Below are 25,198 nucleotides of genomic sequence, written 5' to 3' on the forward strand. Positions count from 1 at the left end.
GAAATGAATGCACTGACATTGTCATAAAAAACAACAGCTGTATAAGGAAGCTAGTCTATGTTCATACTTTTCAAATCTATTATACTTTTTCAGATACACGTATTTCATCATACACTTTATATGCTTTTAAAGTGTGTATTAATGTTTCAATTTCAATGCAAAGGTCCAAACAATCACTAAATAGGCAACGCTGCATGTAACTAGTTCACAAAACTGGAGTGGGGGAGTGTTGGGGAAATTCAGGGAGAGTGTAGGGAAATCCCTGTGCCCCACTGAAGTCAATGGGGATTTTACCACTGACTTCAGTGGGAGCAGGATTGGATATTAAACTCCTATTCTTCTGTCCGCCACCTACGTTACGGAAATATGCACCTTTTTGTAGCTGGGTAAGTTACTGGAAGAAATTGTGCTGGTAGCTACGTTAGGTGTTTACAGCGGTTTAGCTGCAGCAGTACATAGGTCCCTAATGTAGACATATTCCCACTGAAGTCTGTTCAACAGCCTACCCCTTTCATCTACCTATCCCATCACCATGCTTGAATCCCTCTACAAAACAAAAAACACCTGTGGAATACAGGGCACGCTTTAATCTTGGTGACTGCAGGATTGGGCCCAGGAGAGAGAGAGAGGGTAAAACTTTAAGAAGATCTTAAGTCCCACTTTCAAAAGTGTCTTAAGCATTTAGGAATCTAAATCCCTCTGATTTAGGCTCCTAAGTGCTAAGGCACTTTAGAAAAGAGGACTTAGTCTCCCGAGGTTGCTTAAGTGTATCTGAAAGCTTGACTCAAAGACCCATGGCCATACATGTGTATAAGATTCAGACAGCCAACTGTATGACACATTGACAACAGGGACAAAAGCCCAGCCTTACACCTGTGAATGCAGATTGGTTCAGCAACCGATCACGCACGTTCATTTGGCTTGCTTGTGATCTCGTTTTCTATTGGTGCCCCTCGCTGAGTTCTGCAGAGCTAGTCCTGCGTTATGCCAGTTTAAATAAGGGCGGAATCAGTGCCTTCAGTTAAAAAATACACTGAGGAGCAAAGACGGCCTCACGTGCAATAAGGCTTTACTCTAAAGAACAGTCCCTTTGACAGAGGCTCCAGTAATTAGCTTAATACAACTTTTAAAAGCAAATTTACTGTAAACATTAACATGGGGGGTTTTTTGTGTGTGGTCCCCTTTTTAAAGGGACTGGTTTGCTAGAATTCCCTTCTCAACGCGTGACTCCCTTTCCTACTTTCTGTTTCTCTTCATGCCTGCGCTGGCTGCAAGTAAGCTGGGGTTTTCTGAAGAAGTAACCACAGTGTTTACCATCAAATGTACAAGACGTGATTTTAAAAAAAGCTAACTGAAAGCAAATGTTTCTTTCCATTGTGTATTTGGGTTACTACTATTGAGACAAGTTTAATAGCTACAGTATATTTGCTTCAGGAATATAATCTGCCTTGGCACCAAGGTCTGGGCAGATGCCAAATCATATTTAAGTTTTATTTTATACAGAGAACAATCAGTAACAATGTTACAGACACACATTTCTATCAGAGACCATTAGTATGCTCAGATCAACACCTATGCATGCTACACGGATACAATCATGGCTGCAGATGGTGAAATCCACATAATCACATCTGATGGGTTTGGAATTTACAAACCAGGGCCCCTGCAGATCTGGCTTCAGGAGAGGGTTCTAAATGTAGTAGTAGTCCTGGAATGTTATGATTTGGGGGATCTACCTTAGAAAGGAGCAAACCTGATTTATCACATATCCAAAGGGTTGGTTTTTTGTGTGTGTGCATCCTCTCTCCTTAGTGATTTGCACAATAAGCTTTATTTTTTTCATTCATTTATAAAGTACTATAGTTTACGTCAGAGACTCAAGCTCTGTCAAGGCCAAGGCAGCAGGTGATCGCAGGTACTTTTACCATCAACTTGTACCAAACCCAGCAATTGATATTTTGTAGGCATTTAGGTTGGGATTTTCAAATGTGCCCAAGTGTCCAAACTCCCATTGAAAAATCAATGAGAATTGGATGCCTAACTCCCTTAGGCTCCCGTGTGCTCAGTTCTGCTCTTAGGTATGTGTGCATAACTCCCATTGAAAGCAATAGGAGTTGTGTGCATATATGGGTGGGTGGGAGGGGCAGAACGTGACCCTTCATTTGATTCCTGCCATTACAGAAGTGCACAGTCCTACTGAAGTCTGTGCGCTGCAGGACTGGACTCTTTGTTTGCATCTTGTGGGGTTTTTTAAAAATGTTTTGCAGCAGATTTTTTTTTATAGAGAATTGGTGCAATTAGGTGGTTAAGCTTAAAACCTAGCCCTACGTGTCTTGTTAAGAGACACTTTTTTTTGTCCTTTTTGATGATGCAATGTGCATCCTGAAACCCTATTAAGACATTCATTAAAGGCCAGGTTGTGCCTCTCTTACTCATGCTGAGTAATATGTTACTTTGTGGGAAGATCCGCTGGTGCCGCTTGCTGTACGTTTTTGGGGCAGAGCAGCCCTAAGTAAGTGGTGCCTTAACACTGATCTCATTAAACAGGCTTTTGTGTGGATTTTCATACAAAGTCACCATTGTCCCTGTCCGCGCAGAATGAAGCGTTTCCTTTAGATCCGCTTTGCCTGTAACAATCTTGAACTTGTTGACCTGCAGGCCTATTAATTATTGATAGGCTGCTGCATTATTTAGGCTTGTTTCAGCAGCTGGGGCCGTTATTACTAGACAGACATTTGCCAGACAGGTTGACAGATAACATCCTAAAATAAACCTCACGTTGCATTTGTACAGTACAGGATGGTAACTTTCATTACCTCTTTTCGAACATGCAAACGTGTTGGTACAGTAGCTTCAAGCCTTAATGTCTAATACAAATGTAAGAATATTTTTTTCTTTTAGGTTATGGACAGAACCTTGACTATGTTGGAATTGTGGTTCTGGCAGCGGTCAGTCCTCTGAAATGCAGAGGAAGTACCAGTAGTCGATCTACCCGAACCTTGTTTCTTAAGGTGCAAGGAACTGTTCTGTGTTGTTTTTCAAAACCTTTCCACTAAAAAAGAACTCGGTTCTTACTGGTTGCCATGCACTGTATTTCAACACTTCAGAGGCACAAGCATTTTTCAGTGTGCATCTCCCAAAGAAGCATGCTTTTGATTTCAAAAGACCTACTGCAGTCATCTTGTCTGTGGATCCAAGACCAGGCAAATCTAAATGAATTAGCTATAATTTAAAACATGCATGCTGAGCATTGCTAACTCTTTACAACAGAAGAGTGTACATTTAGTTGAGGCAAGACCAGAATAATGCAGTTCTTCACAGTAATCGTATCAAACCCACTAGGTACAATATGCAGTCACAGTTCAGGAGCAATGTCTGGAATCTGACAATCTTGTTTCTGTCTGCATGCTGCCCTCTTCCACTTCCCCTGCCTATTGTGTCTCACTCTGTCACAATCAATTTACCTCTGATATCAACAGCCCACCACACAATGAGCTGTTCATTGGATGGCAGCAAAGTGAGAAGGGAGGAAGGGAAGCAGCCGATGGCGAGAGGAGGAGTCATCCTGTAGTGAGTGTTACAATTTCAACAACCCATTAATGTTTATGAGCATCTGGGGAGATTAACAGATTCGGGGATACTATTTAAATGCTCCATTTTCAAACGTGACTTAGGGTCAGATTTTCAAAGGTGTTTAGGTGCCTCAAGATGCAGATTGGTGCCTACTGGGATTTTCAAACATGTCTGGGTGCCTTATTAACAACAGCCGTGCCAAGGCAAATGAAATCACTGCCAATCTTGACTGGGTTGTCACCCCACGAAGATGCTGGAGCCTGCTGCATGTTCAGAATTGCGAACTGGAAGAATATTGGTTTTACCCCCAATTAATTGTCAGGCCGATTTTTTTTTGCCACAGAGCTTTTCAGGTCTTTAAGGGCCACAACTAGCTTGTCCCTTGATTCAATGACTAGCGCTATGTCACTGGCAAAAATCGATGTGGATGCGGTTCTTTTCATCAAGACATCTGCCTAAACTGCGTTTACTTAGGGTACGTCTATACCCAGCCGCTAGTTCGGCGGCTGGCAATCGAACTTCTGGGTTCGACTTATCGTGTCTTGTCTGGACGCGATAAGTCGAACCCGGAAGTGCTCGCCGTCGACTGCGGTACTCCAGCTAGACGAGAGGAGTACCGCGGAGTCGACGGGGGAGCCTGCCTGCCGCGTGTGGACCGAGGTAAGATCGAACTAAGGTACTTCAAACTTCAGCTACGTTATTCACGTAGCTGAAGTTGCGTACCTTAGTTCGATTTGGGGGGTGAGTGTAGACCAAGCCTTAGTGCGATGGCATAGAGGAGTTCTGCAGGGGCAAGACATCCTTGTCAAATGCTGGACCTAGTTTGGAAGAAGGCAATTCTCTTTCCATTTACAGGACCCCAGCTTGAAGAGTCATCATATAGAAGACGTAACATTCTACAGAGCTTGTCAAGGAGGCCTGTGAGTTTCTAGATCAGCCAAAGCCATTCCCTGTCAACAGAATCAAATGCAGCCTAGACATGCAATGTGAATGAGGCACATGAATACTCATGCCTTCTCAGTAGGCTGGTACACTGTGAAGGTTTGCTCCATTGTGGAATGGCCGTGAGTGAAGCTAGCTTGTTGTGGCTTCTCTTGCTCCTTAAAATATCAGTTGCTTGGCCAACAAGACAGAATCAAAAACGTTCCCTGGAATGAATACAAGAGTAATGTTGTGATCATTACAACAGTTTCATTTGTTGCCTTTATGTTTCCACAGTGGTAATCAGATGGGACTGACTCTGTTTTCCAGATGATAATGAACAGCTCCTGCAGCCACAAAAAACATAGCTGGTTCAGTGTCTCTTATCAGTTCTGCACAACTCCACAGATTCCTGTCACTTATTTCCCTTAAGTTTCTTTACAGCTCTGTGGATTTCATTGACAATGAATTCTCCAGTATTGTTGTGTGCCGAATGGGTCATCTCTTAATATCTGGGTCCCAAAAAATTGGGGGTTCCTTTAGCAGCTGGTGGAAATGTTCACTCCAGCATGCAGTGCACTCCACTTGTGCATTAATTACCTGACCAGAACTGGACGAGACGCGATAGATCAATTACTACCCACCAATCTGGCAGGTAGTGTAGACGTGATGAATTGATGCCCATACTCCACCTCGGCAGGAGGAGTAAGCGGAGTTGACGGGGGAGCCGCGGTGGTCGACTCGCCGCCGTGAGGATGGTCAGGTAAGTCGAACTAAGATACTTCGACTTCAGCTACGTGAATAGTGTAGCTGAAGTTGCATATCTTAGTTCGATTTCCCCCCTGCACCCTCCCTAGTGTAGACCAGCCCTAAGTGAATGACCTTTCTTGTCAGTGAAGTCAATGTTGTCAATACCCTGGGTGGCAATAAGAAAGAACTTGAAGCCCACATTACAAAAGCATTGCCAGTAAGGGAGTGCCTCATTAAGAATGTCTTTAGCAAACTGAACACCATGATAAGTACAGAGATGAAGTGAAGGGTAGATAAAACTTTGGCACTCAGTATTATGACCTAGATTCTAAGGCCACAAGGGAATATTGTGATCATCTAGTCTGAGCTCCTGTGTAATACTTCCCAAAATAATTCATAAAGTGTATCTTTTAGTAAAAAGTCCAATCTTGATTTTAAAATAGTGGTGGAGAATCCACCATGACCCTTAGTAAATTGTTCCAATGATTAGTTACCCTCACTGTTAAAAATGTACATTTTATTTCCACTCTGAACTTATCTAGCTTCAACTTCCAGCCATTGGATCATGTTATATCTGTCTCTGATCAACTGAAGAGCTCAATATAAATATTTGTTCCCCACATAGGTGCTTACAGACTGCTCTGAATGCCGACCAACTTTCCTGTGAGAATCCTCTTCACTTTTGACCCATTGGTGAGGTTTACAGACCCTGCACTAAGGTAAAAGGAATGATGGAACAGTACTGGGCCAAGAAGACCCCACCCCTCAGCAGCTGCCATGCATGCTCCCTACGGAGGACCTGTTTAAAAGGGGAGCTCTGACAGTCCAGCGGGGTGGGGTGGAGGAAAGACTGGCTACAAGAAAGCAGACAGGATGCAGGAGCTGAGACAGAATAATCTACAGGAGAAGGACTGGAACTGTGAGTGAGACTCAACCGGGATCCCCTCTCCCCCTGACTAAGTGGGAGACAACTGGACTCTGAGGGTGAGCTGCGAAGCACCCACCACACCAGCTGAAGCCCTGAACTATGGAGACAGTAAGGAGAAGGCTGGGGCCATGCCCCAAATAGAAGAGTGTGGTGGGGTATACAAATCCCACACCGGACAACAAAGGGTTAAGGAGCGGCTCTGGGTTCAGCCCCACCCTGCTCCATCTGCAAGGCATGCACAGGCTGGAGAAGGAGTTTAGAAGGAGAAGCGAACAGCTCACTGGTGGGCTGACCAGGGAAGAGAACAGACCTTCAACCCTCAGCTCCTGAGGAAAGGGTTGCCTGAAGGCAGGAGCTTCCCAGACAACTACTACTTGAAGACCCCTCCCTGAAGGAAGGGAGGGCCTGATCCTGAGTCACCATGCGTAGGAGGCATTCCCCTCTTTCTCGTACTAACTCAATTTGTTTGTGTCAGTTCTCCTTGCTTTTGTCCCCGGAAGGGGAGGGACTTGGAAGTGACCTGGTCGGAGGGCCAAGTCAAAGGAAGAGGCAGACCACTGCAGAGGTGGAACAGCCAGCGGCCACAGATCCCAGCGAAGAGCGAGCAGCCATGTCATGCCCAGCCACAAGGAGATGGTGAGCTGACCCCTTTGCAAAAGGAAACCAGTAAAGTAGGAAGTGCCCCGGCGAGACTGATCTAGAGAGGCAGCCAGAAGGGACTGAGCCACCTCTTGCCTATGGGGCCCTGGGCCAGAACCCAGTAGAGAGGGATGCCTCGGGTCTCTCTATCTTTCAGTCTTCCCCAGCCTTCTGAGAGACCCGGGAGGACGCCAAGGGACGACAAATTGTGGCTTGGCTACCATGCTCCCACACTGCCCAGAAGAGCTGCCTCAAGGCTGAGAGAGACTCTTTGGCAATGACCTGACCACTTAGCCTGCTGGCCTCCAAGCAAAGCCAACTGCAGAAGGCAAGATGGAAAAGTGCCCTGGAAGAGGGATAGCTCAGTGGTTTGAGTATCGGCCTGCTAAACCCAGGGTTGTGAGTTCAGTCCTTGAGGGGGCCATTTAGGGATCTTGGGCACAATCAGTACTTGGTCCTACTAGTGAAGGCAGGGGGCTGGACTTGATGACCTTTCAGGGTCCCTTCCAGTTCTATGAGATAGGTATATCTCCATATATTTATTTAAAAGACCTGAAACACAATGGCTAGCTGGAGTCAGATACCTCTCCCTCACAGGCATTTTACCCCATAATATGCCAGATTTGGCTCAGGACTGAACATCACGGAGGATCAGAACATCTTCTGTGGCCTCTATGCTTTCCAACTGACAGCACAAGAACTAACCTAACTCAGGCACCTAAATCACATTGATTTCAATGGTGCAGGATCATGCCTTTGTTAATAAATTGCTTGAATTTGATTCACTGTTATTGATGGGCCATTTCTCTGAAAATCATAATTAGGTGAAATTATGGGGGTATAAATTCACACAAAACAGCACGTTTTCTATGCAAGGCTCTGCAGAACAAACACTAATTTCAACTCAGCTACACCAAAACACCACCCATGCTTTTTGTTCAGGGCCATGCATGGGCATTTGAAAACAAAGTGGAAATAAATGGTCATAAAGTCATATAGAACATCTGTCTGCATTATAATGCAAAATGTAGACCATATCTGGATGTCTCAAAAGTATGTCTTTAAACTTTTTAGTGCTATGGCTATAGGCTTTCAACGTGCAGTAGGTATACGCTTGTGTTTGTATTGCAACACCAAATCCTACTCTCATCCAGTTGGCATCACTGAAACTTGGTGGGATAATACACGTGATTGGAATGTTGGTGTGGATGGGTACAGCTTGCTCAGGAAGGATAGACAGGGGAAAAAGGGAGGAGGTGTTGCCTTATATATTAAAAATGTACACACTTGGACTGAGGTGGAGATGGACATAGGAGACGGAAGTGTTGAGAGTCTCTGGGTTAGGCTAAAAGGGGTAAAAAACAAGGGAGATGTAATGCTAGGAGTCTACTACAGGCCACCTAACCAGGTGGAAGAGGTGGATGAGGCTTTCTTTAAGCAACTAACAAAATCATCCAAAGCCCAAGATTTGGTGGTGATGGGGGACTTCAACTATCCGGATATATGTTGGGAAAATAACACAGCGAGGCACAGACTATCCAACAAATTCTTGGACTGCATTGCAGACAACTTTTTATTTCAGAAGGTTGAAAAAGCTACTAGGGGGGAAGCTGTTCTCGACTTGATTTTAACAAATAGGGAGGAACTCGTTGAGAATGTGAAAGTAGAAGGCAGCCTGGGTGAAAGTGATCATGAAATCATAGAGTTTGCAATTCTAAGGAAGGGTAGAAGGGAGAACAGCAAAATAGAGACAATGGATTTCAGGAAGGCAGATTTTGGTAAGCTCAGAGAGCTGATAGGTAAGGTCCCATGGGAATCAAGACTGAGGGGAAAAACAACTGAGGAGAGTTGGCAGTTTTTCAAAGGGACACTATTAAGGGCCCAAAAGCAAGCTATTCCGCTGGTTACGAAAGATAGAAAATGTGGCAGAAGACCACCTTGGCTTAACCACGAGATCTTGCATGATCTAAAAAATAAAAAGGAGTCATATAAAAAATGGAAACTAGGACAGATTACAAAGGATGAATATAGGCAAACAACACAGGAATGCAGGGGCAAGATTAGAAAGGCAAAGGCACAAAATGAGCTCAAACTAGCTACGGGAATAAAGGGAAACAAGAAGACTTTTTATCAATATATTCGAAGCAAGAGGAAGACCAAAGACAGGGTAGGCCCACTGCTTAGTGAAGAGGGAGAAACAGTAACAGGAAACTTGGAAATGGCAGAGATGCTTAATGACTTCTTTGTTTCGGTCTTCACCGAGAAGTCTGAAGGAATGCCTAACATAGTGAATGCTAATGGGAAGGGGGTAGGTTTAGCAGATAAAATAAAAAAAAGAACAAGTTAAAAATCACTTAGAAAAGTTAGATGCCTGCAAGTCACCAGGGCCTGATGAAATGCATCCTAGAATACTCAAGGAGCTAATAGAGGAGGTATCTGAGCCTCTAGCTATTATCTTTGGAAAATCATGGGAGACGGGAGAGATTCCAGAAGACTGGAAAAGGGCAAATATAGTGCCCATCTATAAAAAGGGAAATAAAAACAACCCAGGAAACTACAGACCAGTTAGTTTAACTTCTGTGCCAGGGAAGATAATGGAGCAAGTAATTAAGGAAATCATCTGCAAAGGTATGAGCATTGGCCTGCTAAACCCAGAGTGGTGAGTTCAATCCTTGAGGGGGCCATTTAGGGATCAGGGGCAAAAATCTGCCTGGGGATTGGTCCTGCTTTAAGCAGGGGGTTGGACTAGATGACCTCCTGAGGTCCCTTCCAACCCTGATATTCTATGATTCTATGAACACTTGGAAGGTGGTAAGGTGATAGGGAACAGCCAGCATGGATTTGTGAAGAACAAATCATGTCAAACCAATCTGATAGCTTTCTTTGATAGGATAACGAGCCTTGTGGATAAGGGTGAAGCTGTGGATGTGGTATACCTAGACTTTAGTAAGGCATTTGATACAGTCTCGCATGATATTCTTATCGATAAACTAGGCAAATACAATTTAGATGGGGCTACTATAAGGTGGGTGCATAACTGGCTGGATAACCGTACTCAGAGAGTTGTTATTAATGGTTCCCAATCCTGCTGGAAAGGCATAACGAGTGGGGTACCGCAGGGGTCTGTTTTGGGACCGGCTCTGTTCAATATCTTCATCAACGACTTAGATATTGGCATAGAAAGTACGCTTATTAAGTTTGCGGATGATACCAAACTGGGAGGGATTGCAACTGCTTTGGAGGACAGGGTCATAATTCAAAATGATCTGGACAAATTGGAGAAATGGTCTGAGTTAAACAGGATGAAGTTTAACAAAGACAAATGCAAAGTCCTCCACTTAGGAAGAAAAAAATCAGTTTCACACATACAGAATGGGAAGAGACTGTCTAGGAAGGAGTACGGCAGAAAGGGATCTAGGGGTTATAGTGGACCACAAGCTAAATATGAGTCAACAGTGTGATGCTGTTGCAAAAAAAGCAAACATGATTCTGGGATGTATTAACAGGTGTGTTGTGAGCAAGACACAAGAAGTCATCCTTCCGCTCTACTCTGCTCTGGTTAGGCCTCAGCTGGAGTATTATGTCCAGTTCTGGGCACCGCATTTTAAAAAAGATGTGGAGAAATTGGAAAGGGTCCAGAGAAGAGCAACAAGAATGATTAAAGGTCTTGAGAACATGACCTATGAAGGAAGGCTGAAAGAATTGGGTTTGTTTAGTTTGGAAAAGAGAAGACTGAGAGGGGACATGATAGCAGTTTTCAGGTATTTAAAAGGGTGTCATAAGGAGGAGGGAGAAAACTTGTTCACCTTAGCCTCTAAGGATAGAACCAGAAGCAATGGGTTTAAACTGCAGCAAGGGAGGTCTAGGTTGGACATTAGGAAAAAGTTCCTAACTGTCAGGGTGATTAAACACTGGAATAAATTGCCTAGGGAGGTTGTGGAATCTCCATCTCTGGAGATATTTAAGAGTAGGTTAGATAAATGTCTATCAGGGATGGTCTAGACAGTATTTGGTCCTGCCATGCGGGCAGGGGACTGGACTTGATGACCTCTCGAGGTCCCTTCCAGTCCTAGAATCTATGAATCTATGAATCAGGAATCCATTAACGTAATACAAGTTTTAATAACCAGTTGTAACAGTATGGCTGGGGTCTGGGTTCTTCAGCCGAAACACCCTCTCAGTGAGTGTTGGAGGCCTGCAGAGGGATGCCAAGTGAGTCCTGCTGACTCATTGTAGCAGATGTAGCTTGATATTCCACCCCTGGATACATGGGAGGTCAGAGAGGCACTTTAAGTACAAGGATCTAAGGTTTGAGACTCAGAAATATGAAGGAAGGGAAGGGTCGGCCAGGAGATCAGCCAAGACTAAGCAGGCTTAGGCTGAGATTTGCATAGTTTCTTTTTGAGTTACTTTGTTAAAAAAAGCCAAACCTGAAGAAGTGGATACATTTTCACTCTGCATAGTGTATGCAAGCTACATTTTGGAGGAGAGTAGGAATGCCAGTTTTTTTCTTACAACCCTGCTAAAAATGCTATCCTGCTACTTATAAAACATAAATGCATTAGCCTGCTGTACAGTGTTTTGACAATTGTGTCAGTATTTAACCAAGGGCTTTGTGAGAACATTACTTTCCAAGCACTTAATGTACAGAGACATATGTTGCTTGTTAATGATAAATGGAATGTAGGAGATGTGAATTTGCAGGCTGTATGGTATTAACTAATTGAGTACCACACCCCTAGGTGCCACAGGGCTTTGGGCAGCATCAGTTGTGCTGGTAATAAACCATGTGCTGTCCTGGAGCCCTGCATGGTTTACTTTGATGGTTTGACATTGCTGTCCCTTGAATAACTAAGTACCTGTAGCTCTTGTAGCTTGATCGTAACTATTCCCAAAGCTTTCTCTAATACTGTACATAAGAACAGCATAATATAAAAGCACACTGGGGATCCCACTGAAACTAATGTATTGATTACAAATGCCAACTACTGTTGCATTCACCATTAGGGACAACTTAATTCAATGAAATACTTTAAGGAAATAATTGAAGTAGCTTCATGTTTAGTTCAAACAAGGGCCTTGATTCAGCTCTGGTATCCACTGACTTCTAGAAACATCGTATAACCCAAATCTGGGATAATGGCAATGAGGGTTGAGGGAGGAGGTGTGGCTGGGGCACGGTGTGCTGCAGCAGGTCATGGCTCCGCATTGCCTCCAAGAAGCAGAGCATAGTTGCTCTAACTGATGCCAGGGGCCAACCAGAATATAGGGAGCATGAAGTGGCCTGTGCCCTCCTCTTTCCATTCCTGCCACAAGCGCGGGCATGAGGGAGCAGAGAAGTGCCTTGTCCTCTTGCCTTGAACCTCTCTGCTGGTTGAACTAAATCACCTCTAATTCAGTCTCACTGTGCCTCACGTTACCCACCTGTTAAAACAGGTAAAATACTTATTTATCCACCTCAGAGGGCGTTTGAGAAATCAGGAACCATGAATGATACTGCACTATTCCAACCTATGGCAGCACTGGTATTGTAAAAGCTTCCAGCATCTCATTCCTTAAAAAGGACCTGTTTTAGATTTATATGCTAATGATACATTTGTGCAGCATTTCATTATATCAAGTAAAAACTTTTTTTTTTAAAAAGCCAGGCCAACCTGACCAGTATTAGTTATAATTGAGAAGCAGCTAATTCTTTTCAGCACATTTGTATTTAAATGCACTAGTTGTTTAATGCAGTTGCAGTTTTCTTTAATTTGCTATAATTTTGCACCGAATATCTTAATCTTTTTATGTTGGCGTTTGATACTTTGACGCATTCAGAACGAGATAATGTTTTCTGGCATTATAATATGTTTTGGAATTTAAATATATGTTATATCTGGATCGCAAAGCATTGAATTCCACAGCACTCCAGGTATCTGATACTGTTCAAAGCACCAAAGGTCATGATGGGTTTTATTCTTAAGAACATAAGAAAAGCCACACTGGGTCCGACCAATGGTCCATCTAGCCCAGTATCCTGTCTTCTAACAGCGGACAGTGCCAGATGCTTCAGATGCAATGAACAGAATGGGGCAATTACTGAGTGATCCATCCCCTGTTGTCCAGTCCCAGCATCTGGTAGTCAGAGGTTTAGGGATACCTGGAGCAAGTGGTTTTATCCCTCACCATCTTGCTAATAGCCATTGATGGACCTATCCTCCAGGAACTGATCTAATTCTTTTTTTTTTTTTAATCCTTATACTTTTGGCCTTCACAACATCCCCTGGCAACAAGTTCCACATGTTGACTGTGAAGTGGTACTTCCTTTTGTTTGTTTTAAACCTGCTGCCTGTTAATTTCATTGGGTGACCCCTGGTGAAGGGGTAAATAACACTTCCTTATTCACTTTCTCCACAATGTTCATGATTGTATAGCTCTCTATCATAACCCACTCACCTCTTAGACATCTCATTTCCAAGCTGAACAGTCTTAGGCTATGTCTACGCTATGCTACGCAACTCCAGCTACATTATTCATGAATAATGTAGCTGGAGTTGACGTACCTTAGGTCGAGTTACCACGGAGTCTACACCACAGGGGGTCAACGGGAGAAACTCTCTCGTCAACTTACCTTACTCTTCTTGTCGGGGGTAGAGTACAGGGGTCGACTGGAGAGCGATCTGCTGTCGATTTGGCGGGTCTTCACTAGATCCGCTAAATTGACTGCCAGTGGGTCTATCTCAGTGCATGGATCCTGGCTGTCCTGTAGATGTAGCCTTAGTCTTTTTAGTCTCTCTTCGTATGGAAGCTGTTCCATTCCCCTAACCATTGTTGTTGCCCTTCGCCGACGCTTGTCCAATTCTAATATCTTTTTTTGAGATGGGGCAACCAGAACTGCCTGCAGTATTCAAGGTGTGGGGGTACCATGGATTTTATATAGTAGCATTATGATCTTTACGGTCTTATTATCTATCCCTTTCCTAATGGTTCCTAATGTTCTATTAGCTCTTTTAATTGCCGCTTCTACTATTAGAGTCCTTGACAAAACTCCTGTTGATGTCTGTGAGTGCACGACTGTGTCACAAAATCCTGAAAAGAATTATAGGAGCAAAATGTATTCTTTAAGGAGGGGGAGGGGAAAGGGTAGGCCAAGAGTTTTAAGAGGGACTGTTGATTTTAGGTGCCACAGTTGTGGGGTGCCCCAAATTACTAGTCACTTGAAACTCTCAGGCCTACTGTGCATTTTTGTAACTACGGGTGAATAAACACATAGGTAACACTTCCTGGGACTTTCTCCCTCATCACATAAGGACAGCAGCTGGTGTTCCTTCACTTTGGTTCTGGGGTAACTTGCACCCAGCTAGGACCGGTCAAAATTTTTTCATCAAAACTTTTTGGACAGTTTTGAGGAAAGTGTTACTTTCTGGGGGGGAAAAAAGGTTGTTTTTTAAATAGCAAAACAGTCTGAACAACAAAAATGTTTGGTTTTCAGTTCTCTGTCACCAACTTTTTTTATTTTGATAAAAATTTACTATGGGGAGGGGGGTGGATTTTTTTCTGGCCAGTTCTATTATGAACTAACCCATTCCCACATGGACCTAAGCAGGGATTTACTTCTACATAAACATATTGCTACAAGAGGGTGTAATTTACCCTCTCCTGGAAGTGGGGAGCACCATCAGAGATACTTGCTTGAACCTTCAGAAGATCAACCCATTGGGGTTAACTGTATTTCAAAACCTCCCTCCACTGATAGCAGGCTAATTTTTAATTGATACACTTAAATCAACTGCTTTATGGACAGACATTTGTTCATTATGAACTCATTTTTACACACAGCTTCCCTCAGGGAAAGCGAGCTAATATCGTTCCATCAGCAGTCAGGTACATTAGAGAAACAACTGCAATATGTCTCTCTCTGATGTGTTTTGATGGCACTCATTTCTTCTGGCATGCTTTTAGGTCTCAGTGATTTAGAGGTGTCAGCTACTGTAGCTGTAAGAAAACATTTATGATGGATTTATAACACTCAGGCTCCTGAAAATGGCTACGAATTTGCTTGTGGGACAAAACTAGTTTGTTGTTCAAAAAAAGTGCTTCCTAAATTCCATCCTCTGTTTAGTCAAACATTTTAGCTTGATTACAATAGTCTGACTACTGTTTATCAAATCTACAGGGCAGGGGTGGCTATTGAATTTGGAGGTGGGAATACAGCTATTTTCATTAACAGTGAAGTTCTTTTCTAAGGTGTCATTAGAATTGTTCCATATAGAGGTTCAAAAGATGTCGGCATCTGTATCTAAAAGGAACGTACAATAAGAGTTCCCTAGAGTAGGATGTGCTAGAGATGTGCCATGCAGTTTAGGAAAGAGCTCTGCTGATACCCTTCTTGACAGCAAATCAGAATTATTATTATTATTATTATGTTTTGTGTTATAGTTAGGGCCTTACCAAATTAATGGCCATGGAAAAACATGTCACAGACAATGAAATCTGGTCTCGCCCCGTGAAATCTGGTCTTTTGTGTGCTTTTACCCGATACTATACAGATTTCGCGGGGGGAACCAGCGTTTCACAAATTGGGGGTCCTGACCCAAAAGGGAGTTGCAGGGGGGTCACAAGGTTATTTTAGGGGGGTTGCAGTATTGCTACCCTTACTTCTGTGCTGCCTTCGGAGCTGGATGGCTGGAGAGTGGCAGCTGCTGACTGAGGGCCCAACTCTGCAGGTAGTAGCGCAGAAGTAAGGGTGGCAATACCATACGATGCTATTCTTACTTCTGCACTGCCTTCAGAGCTGGGCTCCCAGCCAGCAGCAGCCACTCTCCAGCTGCCCTGCTCTAAAGGTAGCACCATCGCCAGCAGCAGCAGCACAGAAGTAAGGGTAGCAGGACTGCAACACCCTCTATAATAACCTTGCAACCCCCGCCGCAACTCCTTTTTTGGCTCAGGACCTCTACAATTGCATCACCGTGAAATTTCAGATTTAAATAGCTGAAAGAATGAAACTTACAATTTTTAAAATCCTCTGACCATGAAATTGACCAAAATGGACCGTGAATTTGGTAGGACCCTAGTATTGGTAGCTCTTGGAGCTGGGCCCCGTTGTGCTAGGCACTGTCCAGACACATAGGATCACAGAAGATTAGGGTTGGAAAAGACCTCAGGAGGTCATCTAGTCCAATCCCTTGCTCAAAGCAGGACCAACCCCAACTGAATCATCCCAGCCAGGGCTTTGTCAAGCCGGGCCTTAAAAACCTCTAAGGAAGGAGATTCCACCACCTCCCTAGGTTACTCATTCCAGTGCTTCACCACCCTCCTAGTGAAATAGTGTTTCCTAATATCCAACCTAAACCTCCCCCACTGCAACTTGAGACCATTACTCCTTGTTCGTTCATCTGCCAACACTGAGAACAGCCTAGCTCCATGCTCTTTGCAACCCCCTTTCAGGTAGTTGAAGGCTACTGTCAAATCCCCCCTCTTCTCTTCTTCAGACTAGATAATCCCAGTTCCCTCAGCCTCTCCTCATAAATCATGTGCTCAAGCCCCCTAATCATTTTCGTTGCCCTTCCTGGACTCTCTCCAATTTGTCTACATCCTTTCTGTAGTGGGTTCCCAAAACTGGACAAAATACTCCACGTGTGGCCTCACCAGTGCTGAATAGAGGGGAATAATCACTTCCCTCGATCAGCTGGCAATGCTCCTATTAATGCAGCCCAATATGAATAACATAGGAAGAGAGAGACCCTACCCCAAAGAACTTACAGTCTAAACGGAGAAGACTGACAAAGGGTGGGAGACCGGAACGATTAATGAAAGAATAAAAATAAATGAAAGTGGAATTCCATAGATGAATTCCAACTCCGAGATCAAGCACTGGGGGCTCAGTCCTGCTGTCCTCACACAATGAAAAATCCCACTGTGCTTCTGACCATACTGCTCCCAGCATAAAGGTAAGAAGGGTTTGTAAATACTTTATTGGACACAGATGTAGATAAGCATTATTTTCCACTGAAATTCTTTCTAAGTGGGAAGCTTGTTGTTAAATGGGACCCTTCACAGTCAGATCCCCAGTTCTGCAAAATGTCCTTATGCCACTAGAGCCATGAGAAACATCCGCAGTAAGCCCCTGAACAATGGCATGCTCCATTTTTATCAACTTGAAACTCATTCTGAGTTCACAGAAAGGCTTCCTGAATTTCCCTAGAGTGGGGGTCGGCAACTTTTCAGAAGTGGTGTGCTGAGTCTTCATTTATTCACTCTAATTTAAGGTTTCGCATGCCAGTAATACATTTTAACGTTTTTAGAAGGTCTCTTTTTATAAGTCTATAATATATTACTAAACTATTGTTGTATGTAAAGTAAATAAGGTTTGGGGAGGTTTAGGTTGGATATTAGGAAAAACTTTTTCACTAGGAAGGTGGTGAAGCACTGGAATGGGTTACCTAGGGAGGTGGTGGAATCTCCTTCCTTAGAGGTTTTTAAGGTCAGGCTGGACAAAGCCCTGGCTGGGATGATTTAGTTGGGAATTGGTCCTGCTTTGAGCAGGGGGTTGGACTAGATGACCTCCTGAGGTCCCTTCCAACTTTGATATTCTATGATTCTAAAAATGTATAAGAAGCTTCATTTAAAATTAAATTAAAATGCAGAGCCCCCCAGACCGGTGGCAAGGACCCGGGCAGTGTGAGTGCCACTGAAAATCAGCTCGTGTGCTGCCTTCGGCACATGTCCCATAGGTTGCCTACCCCTGCCCTAGAGAATTGATGAGCTTGTGGTGAAGGCCATCCTGGACTGGGATTCAGAATATCTGAATGTACTTCCTGGCTTCACCACAGACTTCCTGTATCGCCTTAGGCTAGTCATTAAACCCCTCCCTTTCTTAGTTCCCTTTCTGTAAAAATGGGAATGACAATACTTCCTTCTCAGACAAGAGTGTTGCAAGTACTATATTCAATGAAGCTGATTAGTGCTCAGATGCTGTGGTGAAGGGAACTATCATAGACAGATTTGAGCTGACCTGGGATGAATTTCTGGACTGATCTCCCTCCAGTAACTGCAACTTCACACTTGCAGATACTCATGCACATGGATAACTCAAATGGGGTTTCCTACATATGTGAAGTTACACATGCATGTGTTTGCAGGCTTGGCTCCTACATTTGAGGATTTTTTTACATTTCTGAATAAATCTGTGCTGTCAGGTCAGAGGAGCTGTGTTTGGGTGCAGGGCTTATCTGCCAGGGTCTAGAATGCCCCATGATTGAGAGAACCTGGCTTTTTCTAATCAAAATCAGCCAAGAGCCTTTCTCCCCCCTCTTCAGTTTCTGTAACATCTTCCATCCCCTAAGAAGAATTTAGCTCCTAGTTCAGGCTACCCCAAAACGCCTCAAAGTACATCTCTTGTAGTGCTCTAGGGAATTTACTGGTCTATAATTCAGAACCAACCACACTTCCCTTATGAACAAGTTCTCTGGCAAGCCCTGGACCGAGGGCATGCCGCTGTGGTTTCGCTTCTCTTCACGGAGACTGTCAGCCGTCTCTCTGCCAGCCACTGGACAGGGCTTATTATGTCTCCTCATAGATGCCAGCTTAACAGCAGTGGAAAATGGAAGCCTAGCCACTGGCTATTAAACAGGCACAACAGCAGCTGTGCAAGCTCCCACCTTGCCTTCCCATATCATGGTTTACCTCTCTGGTGATTAGGGGGTTATTTAAGCTTCATGTCCCTTCTGTCCTTGACCTCTCTGCTGCACAAACCAATTACGGGAGTGGTTTTTGTGGTGTGGACCTCTCTGCTAGGAAATGGATAGGGTGCACCAAAGGCCGTCTAGCCACGGTCAGATGGTTAATGGCTTTTTAGTTGTTACCACACCAGTCTGGATTCAGACTACTCGGCGTTGTAGTGAGAGGAATGGAGGAAATAGCTGTTCCCTTCTGCTAGGAAATGAAAATTGTTGATGGGTTCACAGGGATAAATCCTGCCCCTTCTTCACCCGTGTCTGCAGAGGGCCCTGGCCCTAGGACAATGAAGAGGATCAGGGAGGTTTTAAGGACCTCTTACAGGGAAAATGGTGTTTCCCACTTATCTCTGAGCTTAGCTTTATGGGATGCTCTATCCACATGCCAGGGAGGGGGCTTAGGAACTGAGAAGGAAGAGAGGTCTGTGACTACACAGACCCCTCAGCCCTGCACTGTGGCCTAAAGGGTTAATGCAAGCCCAGAAGAGGCTACAGTAGCCGTAAGAGAGCTGGGAGAAAGCCAGTTCTGGTCATAGCTGCCCGCCCCCCAGCGCAGCTATTTAAGTTTAGTTGTGGGGGTGGGGGTATGTTTTTCCTCCACCAAAAGTGAACATTGGGCAAAGCCTTGTCTCACCAAAGTGAACGCTGGTGAAATGCTGCAAGGGGACCCTATGTACTTCTCCTATTAGAAAGGGCCTATAGGTGGGAACTCTTACCTGTTCCCTTGTTTTCATTTTGCCAGCTCAGGCCTGATGTCTGCTCCCTCCTCTCAGCTATCTGACAGACAGAAGCCTCAAGGGGTTTTGTTTAATGCCACCAGATTGCTACTAACCGCTGCTGTAGTGTTCCCCAGACAATGACTTCAGTAACCTGAGGACATCACAGAACCTCTCTTCTACAACTAACTTCTCTAACCACCTTATTAACTGATTACTGGACTAAAATAACAATCAACACCTCTGCTTGTCCTCTTGCTTATCCAACACACACACACACACACACACACACACAATCTGAACAGGTGGGCTAAAAACACAGAAAACGAATGATTATTTCTTTATTATTAATATAGTTAGTTATTATAAACTCATTCTTCTACTAGAACAGTGCAAAAACATTCCAGATTTAGTAAGGGTTACAGAACGCTGTGAGAGGTAGTGGAATAGGAAAATCTATTTATGGAATTACACAAGAGACCAAAGTTTGCCCTCATTTGACTTGGGCTTGCACTGATGTAACCCCGAGAAAATTTTGGCCAGATAAACAATAAAATGAATTTTCCTTTAGCAGCTGACTTCAGTTCACCCGTTCAAAATCTGTATCAGCCAAGGCAAAAGCATCTACTCTGTAAGTAACTCTGAAAAGCACAAATGACTAAATTCTCTGCCTTGCAGCTGGTGCAGCTATGTAGCCCCAGGTAAAGTGGGTGCAAAATGCAACCAGACCAGAATGGTCATGTTAGATGCCCACCTTGCATGAGTGCTAATGACTATACAAGGTGCAATGCACTGGGGAATTGGACCCAAAGAGAAGAGCAGGTGAAAGATCTGCAGACTTCTTCCACTGAACTTTTTGTGCACAGTTCTGTTAAAAACAAACCACGGCAAGCAAACTGCCAGTTTCCTTTCTTCACAGGGACTCTGTTCCTACATCTACAATACACACCATGATGGGACTCAGGAGATCTGGGTTCTGTTACTAGCTGTGCCACTGGCCTGCTGGGTGAAGTCCCTTCCTGCCTCTGTGCCTCAGTTTCTATATCTGAGAAATGGGAATGATGATCCTACCCTTTGTGTGCCAAAGCTATGTATTATTAATTAGGGGACTCAACTTGCGTGTCAGTGGAAGTGGGTGAACTGTTCATACAAACATGTTTAACTGATTTTTAGCTCTTTCTAGTCTCAAATGATGTTTTTGATTGCGTTGTGATTGAAAATGATGGGATGAAGGTTTATACTAACATGATGACTGTACCACTGGTTGTGGTGTGATTGGTCATCTGCCAGTTTTTCAGAGGGCAGGTTCTCCCCACTTTCTGAAAAAATAGACCCTTTTAAGGTGTGAGAGAGGTCAGGTCCCCTAGTTCATTAGGCTGAGGGTGACCACACGTCTTGTTTTGGGTGGAACAGTCCCCCTTTTGAGCCCTGTCCTGGATGTCCCAACTTTTTTGGTAAAACTGGGCGGTTGTCCCGTTTGCTCTTGCCAGCTGATCATCAACCTTTAGTTTTTCATTGACATTTTGATGAAAATATTGTAGAAATTCCAAAAATTTTCAGCCAGTTTTAATCACTTAAAGAGCTAAAGGCCTAAAATGTCTGGAGTAGTAGCTGTATAACCACCCTGGTAGTGCAGTAATACCATATTTTAATATAGCTATTCCATCAACTTCTCTCTGATGTCTGAAAATGATGTATTATTACTGTCTTTTTTTTTTTTAACTTCCAGAAATTAAAAAGGCTTTGCTCCAGGGTAGAGACAGTCTAAAAGCTTGTGCTAATAAATGTATGCAGGTTTAGTGGAGCTCAATGCAGATTCTGCTTCAAGTGCTTTTTAAAGGCATTATCACCTTTAAGGAAATACAATGGAAGGCTGCCAAATGTCTGGTTGCTATTCCCTGTAAATTTATGCATTTATATCTTTAATGCAATAAAATGTTTAAACTTTCATTGGATTTTGCTAACTGATTTGCAGTTTGAATGGTAGTAATTTTATGCATTTATCAATTGCCTTTTAAGTGGCTGCTATAATATTTCTGTTTAGGCAGGCAAAGCACACGCACTAAACCACTTTTCATCTAAATTCGATTTTGTATGAAGTCTTCAAGTAATCACAAATGAGTTGCCATATCCAAAGTATAAAGGTTGTAGAACTCCTGTAGCTCTTTGCTGAAGTGAACATTTTTTGGATGCTAGAAACAGATTTTTGGAGAATCTCTGTGTATTTATACAGAATAGGCCTAATTCTCCACTGCTGTACACCTTGCATGGTCATGTGCAGCTCTGCAAATTGGGCATAAAATGCTACCGAATCAGGAGCCTTATGATTTTTTTATCTGTATTGCGGTTATGCCAGAAGACCCCAGGCCGATTGTGCAAGGCAATGTATGAACATAAAATACAAAGACTAGCCCTTGCCCTGAAAAGGTTACAATCTAAGGGCAGGTCTTCACTACCCGCCGGATCGGCGGGTAGTGATCGATCTATCGGGGGTCAATTTATCGCATCTAGTGTAGACGCGATAAAATCGATCCCCGATCGCACTCCCCGTCGACTCCGGAACTCCAGCTCGCGAGAGCGGAAGCGGAGTCGATGGGAGAGCATCAGTGGTCAACTTGCCGCTGTCCTCATGGCCAGGTAAGTCGACCTAAGATACGCCAACTTCAGCTACGCTAGTCGCGTGGCTGAAGTTGCGTATCTTAGGTCGACCCCGTCGCTAGTGTAGACCTGGGCTAAGAATGCTTATGTCTTAACTGCACTTTACACCAGTGTAAATGGCTCTGCATGGTGCAAGGTAATGGTGAGTTAGTCCCATGTACACCAAAAGAATTCAGGAGTAACTCCACTGGAGTGAGTGGGGCTAGAGCGGTCTAAAATAAGACTCAGGCCCTGCATACTGATGTTATCCTGCCCATTCCCAATCAGCTAAATGTTAGTGGATCAGATGGTCTAAACAAGTTGGCAGACTAAAGAGGAGGAGCATTGCTCAAGTGTCGATGTGACTGAGCAGTAGTAGTACTGAGACAAAAGTAGTATTAGGAATGTATTTGACTAGAGATTTTTGCTGCGAGTTTTGCAAATGGTGTTCCAAATTCTTCTTCGCTACAGCCATGTGTCCCCATTGACGTAAGTTAGATTGCGTGTATTTGTGAGGGATTGACAATAATATCCTGAACCAACCTTATGGTTTTAAGATTAACTTTATTGAATGACGTTAAACCTTATTGAATTAGGGTTCATACCTTTTGGAGTTCATTACATTACAAATGCAAACGTTGTGTGGAACTTCTTTAGCAGAAAGACAAGATTAATACAGTCTCTGGAAGGTATGAGGAAGTTCTAAGGTCTTTTTAGAACAATAGATGTGAAGTGGATTTCCTTAGGAAATACCTTGAGGTGAGAGGAATGCAAATTCTCCCCCGATAAGGCCAACCTTTTGAAGATATGCCCTGGGGAGAGAGACACTTTGTATACTAACTACCTGCTTCCGGAAACTCCGGTTCAGAGTTCCCTGAACTGTATACAAAAGGATCTGAGCATCTTATGACTGTGCTTGTTCAGTGTTGAAGCTGTGACGAACCACAATGATACTCCGGGGGGAGGGGGAGGGATGAGGGGGAGGATATTACACCTGCCAGAGCCCATATGAGAGTTGGGATGAACTCTGTTCTTTCATTGGTTTTCATGTTTTCTTTATAGTGCTTTAAACCTTAAGAATAAAGTAGACTTGCTTAGAAAGAATGGTGTGATAACTTATATCTGTAGCAATTGCTCTGTTATCTGTCTGAAGAGAAAGCAAGCAGGTGCCCTAGGCGAACTCTCTGCTGGGAAATGATGCAATGAAGGCAAGAGAACTGTCCAACTTGAGAATACCCTGCTCAGAAGGGGGAGAGATGGGTCTCACCCAAGAGAGACAACAGCTGGGAAGCTGAAAGCCAAGAGTGGGTGTCCTTGCTGAACCATTGAGGGAAATACAGGTGCAGTTGCTTGGACTGTGATACTACATATCTGAGAGGATAGGGTGCCCCCAGTGATGGTAGTGTACAGCAGTGAGATGTAGAGGTAGTAGAAGGGTATGTCTACACTGCAATTAGACTCCCATAACTGGCCCATGCCAGCTGAGGGACTCTCAGCGCTCAGGCTAAGGAACCTCACAGGGTCCTAGAGCTCAGGTTCCACCCTGAGCTGGAATTTCTATACTGCAATTAAAAAGACTCTTACCCTGAGTCACACGAGCCCAGTCCTCTGGCATGGGCCAGCCGTGAGTTTTTAATTGCAGCGTAGACATACCCTCTAAGCCCAGAGAGGGACTGCAGGTTTCCACAATGCAACCGCTTTCTGCCCTCACTGCTTGGCCTTATACCAGTCCTGCCTCCTCCCGCTTAGCCAGGCTCCATCCTCAATCAGGGATTGCTTATAAAGACTAATCATCCCTCAGGTGTGACCTAACAGGTTAATTGGTCCCTTCTGAGTCTTATTCACCCTTTCCAGACTAGTGAGGGATGAACATCCCATCACAGAAGGGCATTATACTCATTTGATGGATGGGGAAACTGAGGCAAGGATTAGTGTCTCCGTGGATTGTTGTTAGAGAAGGGATTAGAATACAGATCTCCTGATTTTCAGCTCTGTGCTTTAACCACTAGGCAACTCTTCTTCCAAATTAGGGGTGAACAAACTGCTTTGGAATAAATCTCTTTTTAATTGCCCACTTCTCCCTTCAGTTTCTCTAGAGCGGAACCCAGACTGCATGTTTTTTCTGCAGTGTTCAGAGGAAGCTGCTTTTCGCTTCCAGTTTTTAGCCAGAACCAGAAATGCTGAACTATCACAAGAGAGGATGTATTTGCAGTTGTCCTGCTGAAGCGTTTCAGTGAAAGTACCGGCAATCACACAAAGCCAGTTCTGGCATGATTTCCAGCCCAATTAGATGGATTCAAAACAGGGATCCGATGCTTTAGATATGTTTTTAAAGTTTTCAGTGTGTATCTGAACCCAGATGTTGTGGGCTAGTTTGTGCCATCTACACTTGGACTGAGTAGCACCTTACTTGCCCAGCAGTCCTGCTGATTTCAATGGGGCTACTTGCAGAAGTGAATGAGTTAGGATGGGAGATTCAGCCCCATCAAGAATTTTCCGTCATTAAATGTGGTGTGTGTAAGTGAGAAGCATATCTGACACCATAATCGTTTGCTGCTCACTCAGACCTAGAAGAGAGAGTCGCTCACCCTGGGCTGTAGTTTAGAAATCACTCTGGTTTGAGAGTGAGGTGGGGCACCTGAAAGTGCTGTGGTTCCCAAGTCTATTCTGTTCCTACTCTTACACCTCCAGCTATTGGTTTTACACTTTCTCTCTCACTCACATGCTTACCTGTATCTTCTGATAAAGTGTCTACTAGCTCTTAAGTACAAACCAGGCTCCACTGTTTACAAACTGTAGGCAAATATTCTCACAGATCAAATGACTCACTAAAACAGAGAGGTTTGTTTTTTTTTAAACCAAACCATTAGGATTCTGACACAGACCAGTAAAATAAGGAAATTCAGAGTGAAAGGTGAAACTCAGTGCATCTCCTCTAATCTTGGCATAACAGAATGTGTGCATGGTCCAGGTACGGCTCTTAGGGCTTGTCTACACTGCAAAGTTGTCGACAAAACTTTTGTCTTTCATGGGTACTTAAAAAAGCCCCCCGCAAAAGACAAAAGTTTGGCTGTCACAAGTGGCAGTGTGAACGCGGCTTTGTCGGCAGGAGCGCTCTCCTGCCGACAAAGCGAACGCCGCGCACGGGGCTGGAAGTATTTTGTCGGCAAAAGTGCTGACAAAGTACCGAAAAAGAGCGTTTACACACGCTGACTTTTAGTGACAAGATTGTGTCGACACAGCCTTGTCGCTAAAAGCTGTGTCGTGTAAACAAGCCCTTCGAGGCAGAGCTGGACTGGGGACGTGGGAACTAGAGC

The 25,198-nt window shown here is 44.0% G+C and overlaps 1 long non-coding RNA gene across 2 annotated transcripts in view; it reads left to right on the top strand.

Annotated features, from left to right (window-relative positions):
- The window catches only part of LOC122173823 (uncharacterized), an 85,529-nt gene extending 77,832 nt beyond the window's left edge, over positions 1-7,697 (top strand). Inside the window, exon 5 of one of the 2 annotated variants that reach the window (XR_010589614.1) lies at positions 3,480-7,697. This is a non-coding gene — a long non-coding RNA (uncharacterized LOC122173823). The remainder of the gene's footprint in view (positions 1-3,479) is intronic. The other variant, XR_010589615.1, reaches the window with a different exon arrangement.
- The last annotated feature ends 17,501 nt before the right edge of the window (positions 7,698-25,198 follow it).

Source organism: Chrysemys picta, chromosome 8 (assembly GCF_011386835.1).
Source record: "Chrysemys picta bellii isolate R12L10 chromosome 8, ASM1138683v2, whole genome shotgun sequence".
NCBI classification, from domain to species: Eukaryota; Metazoa; Chordata; order Testudines; family Emydidae; genus Chrysemys; species Chrysemys picta.